Here is a 9,793-nt window from a genome sequence, read left to right as displayed (position 1 = left end):
AATTGGTTTTATTCAGAACTCTCAACACCAAACATAATTAATTAATTGATGGGTTATTAATGATTTCGGGTATGAGACACTGGTTGGCGGAACCATCTCAATGACAACAAATATTTTTTAGTAATTGCAAGCAAGTCCTTTTGTTGTAGGAAAATATTGCTTTTCGCAAAAACTTAAACTTAGAGCCCCACAGCCAAACTACATATAGTGTTGGTATTATACTATTGTTCTCTTTCTATGACTTGCCGACATATTCCATAATGCCGACCTACACGGCTGCAACGTCTTATGTTGTAGAGGATTTTTCTGACCAGGAGTGAGGCTACGATCCATGTTCGGTGATTGCCCTTTGGAGTCTGATGGACTCGCTTATCATCTACGCTTCCGCATTTAGTTTTTCTCATGAATTGGCCTTCGACCAAATTTATTCTGATGCAATAAAGACTCTATATGAGAATCGTGTAATAAATCAGGTGTGATTGAACTTTGATATTTTTATCAACTAGATGACCAGTTGCGCCAATGGCGCAAAGGCCGAGAGCAAGCCATGTATTGAAAGAGTGTACATTAATATTATTCGGGCGTGAACAAACTACAGAATTATATGTATGTATACAATCAGGACAACACCATATCTGTAGCAATAAAATGGCAACACCATATCTGTAGCCATATATGTATGTAGTCTTATAGGACCTTGTTCAACCAACCGGACTGATGACAACCAACTATGAGCTGGGACAACCGGTGTAATATATGTATGTAGTCTTATAGGACCTTGTTCAACCAACTACAACCTATCATAGGTGTAGTCCTGTAGGACCTTGTTGTAAAAGGCTCTCAAGTATTTAAGAGCTTCATGTGCCAGTCGAGCCTTCTTCGAGTTTTCCATAGACAGATGGATATTGATTTCTTTGGAAGTACCTTGAAACAAAAGCAGAACAAAAGTACAGACAATTCCAAGTCAAATGTAAACATACTATATGAACCGGAGAAAATAGATACCAATGGATTAAATAAGCAATGGATGCAAAAATATGTGCTCTAGGGCTGAACTTGTTTAGAAACTTAATAACCGAACTATATGTGTGAGCTAGTAATCTCTCCCATATAATTTCAGATATACTGAAAAGGAAATATTCTACCTCATATCTTCTTACTATAAACCTCTAAAACATAGGAAAGAGACAGAAGAATATATGACTTACCGAAGGAATTTGATGAGCTTGCTTGCGCTTTCAATCTTTCAACAACTTTGAAGACCACATACATACACATGGATAAAATCATCACATATACAATCAAAACAACACCATATCTGTAGCAATAAAATGGCACCTAACATGAGGTTGTGCTACCTGTAAATAAAGCTAAGTATTAAAGTTCCAACCATTAGTTAGTTGCATAATCTATAAGAGTCTGGAGTACATATGACGATTCAAAGAGATAGGGTAACTCTGTAATAATAACATGCCAGCAAAAGCTAAACCCAAGAACAATCCCTCAAAAGCAAAAAATATTGTGCATCTCTACTTTTCTTTGATTCTTTTACATCTCCTTTCAGATTTTACTATGATTGAGGTGTGTGTTAATTTGATCAGTCATACAGAACCAAAGAAATGTAGGTGCCCTTAATACTCAAATAAGAATAAGTTGGAGAGGTAAGAATGAGCTCCTGGTATTCACTTTAGGTATTAAGAAATAAGCTAGTGAGAATATGTAATGAATATAAAGATGGTGAGGACTTCAATAAACATAATAAACATCAAAACGGGAGGGGCCATTTCATTGACATGCCGAAAGAAATGTTGTGAGCAATTCTAACATGCTAAATCAGACTGACAGGTATAGCCTACTTGCTGATGACATCTACTTTTGAGCTCTGATATAAGCATGGCAAAACAGCTCATAGTCAAGACTAGAACCAATGTATTTTAAGAAATTCAGTACCAGGGTGAATAACAAATACGTAATATGAAGAACTATTGAACTCGAACTCTGCTAGCATACAAAGAAACTAACAACAAAAAACATGCACCATGCAACTAGTGGAATCGAATATGAACTGAACAATGTGCATTTACTCACATGCTCTACACGGTAACCATATATGCCCTTTTTTGGTTTGCTAACCTAAGCTTAATTTTATGTCTGGTCAGAGTGTGTAGGGAGTTGAGATATGAATGTTAAGCTGATTTTCCTGTAGAAATAGGCATGCCTATCTCTGCTATTCTCAGGACAGGGTAAATACTGCCCAAACAAAGTACAGATAAGAAAAGTTGAGAATGCTTCTGCAAATACTAAACAACATACAGAATTAGTAAGTAGTAACATCTCACATTCCTTAACAAAGATAAATGGATGGCAAAGATGATGGCACAAATTACTTTATACGTCGACTAGCCCTATCCTGGAAAGATGATTCCGCCTTCGACGGCAAGGATGTCATAGTCTGACACGCAAATCCTGAGATTCGCAACCACCTACAGTGCAAGTCCAAACACAGACTGAGAAATATAATTAAGGTAGAGACCTGCTTATATATATTTGACCAAATTAAATTGAAGTGACAACTACACATTTATCTCATTATCTGTATATAAGACCCCGTTTTCCCTAGCCTCAAATTGAACTCAACCAAAAAGATGAATCAACACGGCCTCTACTGACGGTCTCTAGAGAAAAACATCATGACCTCAACTACTTGCCGCTATAGTGCAGCAGCCGTTTGTTCCGATGGCTTATGTCAATGGCCATCAATGAACTAACATGTTTTGTTCAGGCTTCTACTCTGCCGAACTTATGATGTTCCCAGTATGACACAATCTCAAACACCTACAAGGCACAATGGCAGTACCTCCTTTTCCGCAGCCCTTGGCAGGGAACAACTCGATCGACACAATCTACAACTGAATATGCCTACATGGAGCTTAGCTATTGATTATTGCATCCTTATTTAATCTGCAGTTCAGTTGTCGCTCTCCTTAATGGCACCCAAACAAAATCATATGATGTTATTTAACATGGATGATTCCCTTACTTCCTTAGAAATCCATCCTCTGTCTATTCTGCAGTACTAATTGGTTCCTCTGATCGACCAAGTCGCTACCACCTATGCAGCCCTCTACCAAACAAATCAACCTTTGCTCATATGCATCCATTCTAATCTGCTTGCTACCTGTACTTTTCAATCTCATGCGGCAACTCCGCCAGTAGCACATCATCAGAATCAGGCAGCTGCTCGAAGACTCCACCATGATGGAGCAGGGGATCAAGCAAAAAGCTGATTTATGCTCTCCGCTGGGCGCCCCCGCCTGTAAGAGGAAAAAAGATCATGCCTGTAAATTTCACCGGAAAGTATGGCGCACACCACACAAGACCTAGATATAAATTTCCATGAGAAGAAATTTGTATTTGGTTCCTGTGATATGTAATAATCAGCAATAACACTTGACATGAACTAAGCTAGTCAACCTAATCCAGTTTCGTACTTAGGCCTTAAAATTATTCCTGTCAAGGGTAGCATGTTCAGTTGCCTCTTATTTTTCTTCCTCTTAGCTTGATATCAACTGGCCATTTTCCATCACCAGTGAACATTAAAAAATGAATGCAATTGTATGATCGCATAGAAAGTATAATTAATTAAGAGCAGCATATACGATCTATAAGCAAAGCACATTACCTCCATAGTCTAGATTTATTAGTTCAAACCCAGGAAAATTCAAGTTTATTGATACACGCCACTATTGTACTTGACTGTATATCAATCTACATCGACTCCTTTAAGGGTAAAATCGTGGATTATAAAGGAATCAAACTTGTGCTAAAGGAGACATTTGAGGACTGATGCCTCTCTCATGTTCCATTTGAGCAATAGTGCACGCAATTCTTAGTTCCCTTATCATCGCATCCAAAAAAGGCAAGTCAAACAAGAAACTGGGAAATTTCGATAAATGGTAAATTTGACATAATCACTTCAGAGTCTCCCCGCCAAGATTTGTTGCAAGAAAAACGCCATCAGGCTTCAATACCAACCTAGACTGCCAATTACCATAGTTCAGATGTTTTAGCACTTGATAACCTAATCTTTCAGTGTTTAAAATAAAAGACTTACTTGTATCATTGCTCCAGGTAGATCATTTGTCCAATGAAGCCCAAGACAACTCATTATTAAATCCCGGGAGCTTCAGAAACCAAGAGCCACATCAATAGAGTAGTAGACAATGCAAGGTCATTTACCTTGTATGTTACTCTCTTATACTTATAAAATTGAAAATTAGCAGCTCAAACATAATATATATCGACTCCCTCAAGCATAAGCATACTACAAAATGGCAGTTTATCTCTTAGTGTACATAAAGTGTGTGTGGGGGGGGGGGGGGGCAGCAAATACATTACATTTCAAGGGAGCTGGAGAAAGTATGTAAATGGAACCAACAAACACACTGAAAGTATAACATGGCTGGTATTGACTTCTCTTCGGTAAGAATATAATACTCCTCATATCCAACGACAAAGTGCATCTCAAGGCCGTCGTTAGTAGCACTGTCCGACTCCAGCCACTTGTTTAGCATGTCTACCGACATGTCCATCATGCCAACTTCTCGATTCCAATGGGTACACAAAAGCAAAAAGAAGTAAATTCAATTTCTGAATACAAACATACCAACATAAGAAGATATCAATGTGTGGTCACTAAGTAAATAAACATTCGTGAGACTATTTCTATCAGATTGGAGAATCAACAAATAAATTTCTTCTCCACCTGTTACAGTCACCTCTTTTCCATCCCTCTCTCTCTCAAACACATGTGACACATTGCAGCAAACATAACACATCAACTACCGTAATTGAAAATCGAACCTACAACTCTCTTTTACCTAATTTCAATAACTATAACCTTTGTACCTAGTAGCAAAGATCTTATAAGTGCAAACATCTGTAACTATTTAAGCGAAACAAATTATAGCATCAAAATGCAAGAACAAATGTTCAAAAGAGGGAGTAAAACCACCTTGATCTTCTTCACCTCTTTAGCTAAATTCTTATTCTCTTCATCCTCAGATCTGTACACTTCATGTTTAGAAAACCAGAGGAAAAATCTAACACAATGCTTGACCATAAGCATAGGACAGAAAGTACCATTGCAGAATTTAGCGTTTGCCATTCCACAAAACAGAACTACGTAAGAAAAGAAATAATGGAGCATCTATGTAGAAGGAAGTGAGCAAACCTTCAGCGGGAGAACAAAGGAACAACGCCCTCATAGATGAACTCGTTAGAACACGGGACACGGCTCATCCACCTGAACTGAAATCACAAAACCGGTAAGGCACATAGATTACAAAAATATTATACGCCCGCAGGTCTATTGATGCAATAAGATTGAAAGTAAGCACCCATTTTTAGTAGAGAAAAGAAATAGGGGCAGCATGTAGTATAGCTGACAAACTGCAATAGAGAACACCATTACCTGATAGAGAGATCAGCTCGCTCCTTTCAAAAGTTTGGGCAAAAGTCACGGCTAAAAGGCGCATTAATTAAGTTGAACATGCCCACGCCTCATCCTCCTAGCGCAATTTTTCCCACCTCCACCTGTCATCTCTTCTTCTCAAAGTCGGCAGGCGAGTTCCTCCTGGACACCTGGCCGCTGCTCCCCTCCTTTCCCCTCCTCCATCGCCGCCCGAGCTGCCGAGTCCCGATCGAGGCCGCGCTCCTCGGCTCAATTTTCCTACTGAGGCCGGATCGAGGCCGTGCTCGTCGAGGCCGACCACGGGGTGGCCACATCTGGGCCACTCTACGTCGCCGCGATGGCCGGCGGCACGAAGAGGAGGGAGGGGCTCACGACGCGGGGGGGGGGGGGGGGGGGGGAAGGAAGGGGTGGCGGCACCAGGAGGCTAGGGTTCGTGGGAGGGGATTCGGGAAGAGAGCAGAGTGGGTGGGTGGGGGCGCGAGTGCGGGCGGAGGAAGCGGCGGGTTTCTCCGCGGGAGAGGCTGCGTTTTATATGCCTGCGCATGAAATGACTAAAATGCCCCTGGCGGGGCACGGGATTTACAGGCGGTGGCACGATTACTGTTCATGGCGAATGAAAGGCGACGTGGCCACCTTCATCCTGCCTATGACTTCTTGACATCAACTACCGTAATTGAAAATCGAACCTACAACTCTCTTTTACCTAATTTCAATAACTATAACCTTTGTACCTAGTAGCAAAGATCTTATAAGTGCAAACGTCTGTACTATTTAAGCGAAACAAATTATAGCATCAAAATGAAAGAACAAATGTTCAAAAGAGGGAGTAAAACCACCTTGATCTTCTTCACCTCTTTAGCAAAATTCTTATTCTCTTCATCCTCAGATCTGTACACTTCATGTTTAGAAAACCAGAGGAAAAATCTAACACAATGCTTGACTGTAAGCATAGGACAGAAAGTACCATTACAGAATTTAGCGTTTGGCATTCCACAAAACAGAACTACGTAGGAAAAGAAATAATGGAGCATCTATGTAGAAGGAAGTGAGCAAAACTTCATCGGGAGAACAAAGGAACAACGCCCTCATAGATGAACTCGTTAGAACACGGGACACAGCTCATCCACCTGAACTGAAATCACAAAACCGGTAAGGCACATAGATTACAGAAATACTATACGCCCGCAGGTCTATTGATGCAATAAGATTGAAAGTAAGCACCCATTTTACCAGAGCAAAGAAACAGGGGCAGCATGTAGTATAGCTGACAAATTGCAATAGAGAACACCATTACCTAATAGAGAGATCAGCTCGCTCCTTTCAAAAGTTTGGGAAAAAGTCACGGCTAAAAGGCGCATTAATTAAGTTGAACAAGCCCACGCCTCATCCTCCTAGCGCAATGTTCCCACCTCCACCTGTCATCTCTTCTTCTCAAAGCCGGTAGGCGAGTTCCTCCTGGACACCTGGCTGTTGCTCCCCTCCTTTCCCCTCCTCCGTCGCCGCCCCAGCTGCCGAGTCTCGATCGAGGCCGCGCTCCTCGGCTCGAGGTCTTCCTGCTGATGCCGGATCGAGGCCGTGCTCGTCGAGGCCGACCACAGGGCGGCTGCATATGGGTCACTCTGCGTTGCCGCGACGGCCGGCGGCATGAAGAGGAGGGAGGGGCTCGCGGCGCGGGGGGAGGGGGAGGGGGGACAGGGGAAGGAAGGGGTGGCGGTACCAGGAGGCTAGGGTTCGTGGGAGGGGATCGGGGAAGAGAGCAGAGTGGTGTAGGGGAACGTAGTAATTTAAAAAAAAATTCCTACGCACACGCAAGATCATGGTGATGCATAGCAACGAGAGGGGAGAGTGTTGTCCATGTACCCTCGTAGACCGACAGCGGAAGCGTTATGACAACGCGGTTGATGTAGTCGTACGTCTTCACGATCGACCGATCCTAGTACCGAACGTACGACACCTCCGCGATCTGCACACGTTCAGCTCGGTGACGTCCCACGAACTCACGATCCAGTAGAGTGTCGAGGGAGAGCTTCATCAGCACGACGGCGTGATGACGGTGATGATGAAGCAACCGGCGCAGGGCTTCGCCTAAGCACTACGACGATATGACCGAGGTGGATTATGGTGGAGGGGGGCACCGCACACGGCTAAGAGATCAATGATCAACTTGTGTGTCTATGGGGTGCCCCCTTCCCCCGTATATAAAGGAGTGGAGGAGGGGGAGGGTGCCGGCCTCCTAGGCGCACCCCAAGGGGAGTCCTACTCCCACCGGGAGTAGGATTCCCCCCTTCCCTAGTTGGACTAGGAGAGAAGGAAGGCAGAGGAAGGAGGAAGGAAAGGGGGGGCCGGCCCCCTCCCAATTCGGATTGGGCTTGGGGGGGCTCTCCTTTGCTCCCTTCTCCTCTCTCCCACTATGGCCCAATAAGGCCCATATACCTCCCGGGGGGTTCCGATAACCTCCCGGTACACCGGTAAATGCCCGATCTCACCCGGAACCATTCCAATGTCCAAATATAGTCGTCCAATATATTGATCTTTATGTCTCGACCATTTCGAGACTCCTCGTCATGTCCGTGATCATATCCGGGACTCTGAACTACCTTCGGTACATCAAAACACATAAACTCATAATACGATCGTCACCGAACGTTAAGCGTGCGGACCCTACCGGTTCGAGAACTATGTAGACATGACCGAGACACGTCTCCGGTCAATAACCAATAGAGGAACCTGGATGCTCATATTGGCTCCTACATATTCTACGAAGAACTTTATCGGTCAAACCGCATAACAACATACGTTGTTCCCTTTGTCATCAGTATGTTACTTGCCCGAGATTCGATCGTCGGTATCCCAATACCTAGTTCAATCTCGTTACCGGCAAGTCCCTTTACTCCTTCTGTAATGCATCATCCCGCAACTAACTCATTAGTCACATTGCTTGCAAGGCTTATAGTGATGTGCATTACCAAGAGGGCCCAGAGATATCCCTCCGACAATCGAAGTGACAAATCCTAATCTTGATCTATGCCAACTCAACAAGTACCATCGGAGACACCTGTAGAGCACCTTTATAATCACCCAGTTACGTTGTGACGTTTGGTAGCACAAAAAGTGTTCCTCCGGTATTCGGGAGTTGCATAATCTCATAGTCATAGGAACATGTATAAATTATGAAGAAAGCAATAGCAATATACTAAACGATCAAGTGCTAAGCTAACGGAATGGGTCAATTCAATCACATCATTCTCTAATGATGTGATCTCGTTAATCAAATGACAACTAATGTCTATGGCTAGGAAATTTAACCATCGAGGCATACTAGTGACACTCTGTTTGTCTATGTATTCACACATGTACTAAGTTTCCGGTTAATACAATTCTAGCATGAATAATAAACATTTATCATGATATAAGGAAATATAAATAACAACTTTATTATTGCCTCTAGGGCATATTTCCTTCAGTCTCCCACTTGCACTAGAGTCAATAATCTAGTTGTCGCCATGTGATTTAACACAATAATTCACATCACCATGTGATTAACACCCATAGTTCACATCTCTATGTGACCAACACTCAAAGGGTTTACTAGAGTCAATAATCTAGTTCACATCACTATGTGATTAACACCCAAAGAGTACTAAGGTGTGATCATGTTTTGATTGTGAGATAATTTTAGTTCAACGGGTCTGTCACATTCAGATCCGTAAGTATTTTGCAAATTTCTATGTCTACAATGCTCTGCACGGAGCTACTCTAGCTAATTGCTCCCACTTTCAATATGTATCCCGATTGAGACTTAGAGTCATCTGGATCAGTGTCAAAACTTGCATCGACGTAACCCTTGACGATGAACCTTTTGTCACCTCCATAATCTAGAAACACATCCTTATTCCACTAAGGATAATTTTGACCGGTGTCCAGTGATCTACTCCTAGATCACTATTGTATTCAGTGTAGGGTATACAATAGATCTGGTACACAGCATGGCATACTTTATAGAACCTATGGCTGAGGCATAGGGAATGACTTTCATTCTCTTTCTATCTTTTGTCGTGGTCAGGCTTTGAGTCTTACTCAATTTCACACCTTGCAACACAGGCAAGAACTCCTTCTTTGACTGTTCCATTTTGAACTACTTCAAAAATTTGTCAAGGTATGTACTCATTGAAAAAAACTTATCAAGCGTCTTGATCTATCTCTATAGATCTTGATGCTCAATATGTAAGCAGCTTCATCGAGGTCTTTCTTTGAAAAACTCCTTTCAAACACTCCTTTTATGCTTTCCAAAAAATTCTACATCATTTCCGATCAACAATA

At 42.4% G+C, this 9,793-nt stretch overlaps 1 long non-coding RNA gene across 5 annotated transcripts; it reads right to left on the bottom strand.

Moving 5' to 3' along the window:
- Positions 1-490: 490 nt before the first annotated feature.
- LOC120967781 (uncharacterized) lies at positions 491-5,796 on the bottom strand. Of its 5 annotated transcripts, XR_012189170.1 has the most exons (8): positions 5,474-5,781; positions 5,234-5,310; positions 5,015-5,066; positions 4,399-4,600; positions 4,115-4,184; positions 3,179-3,314; positions 1,209-2,483; positions 491-924 (listed from the first exon to the last, which is right to left on the bottom strand). It is a non-coding gene; the product is annotated as an uncharacterized lncRNA (long non-coding RNA). The 5 variants fall into 5 exon arrangements; XR_012189171.1 differs by having other exon boundaries at positions 1,209-1,358; positions 2,388-2,483; positions 4,399-5,310; positions 5,474-5,796; XR_012189169.1 differs by having other exon boundaries at positions 4,399-5,066; positions 5,474-5,783.
- Between the last annotated feature and the right edge of the window lie 3,997 nt (positions 5,797-9,793).

This window comes from Aegilops tauschii, chromosome 7, assembly GCF_002575655.3.
Source record: "Aegilops tauschii subsp. strangulata cultivar AL8/78 chromosome 7, Aet v6.0, whole genome shotgun sequence".
Taxonomy (NCBI): domain Eukaryota; kingdom Viridiplantae; phylum Streptophyta; class Magnoliopsida; order Poales; family Poaceae; genus Aegilops; species Aegilops tauschii.
The sequence above is the reverse complement of the archived record's forward strand: the minus strand, read 5'-3'. Positions and strand labels throughout refer to the sequence as shown.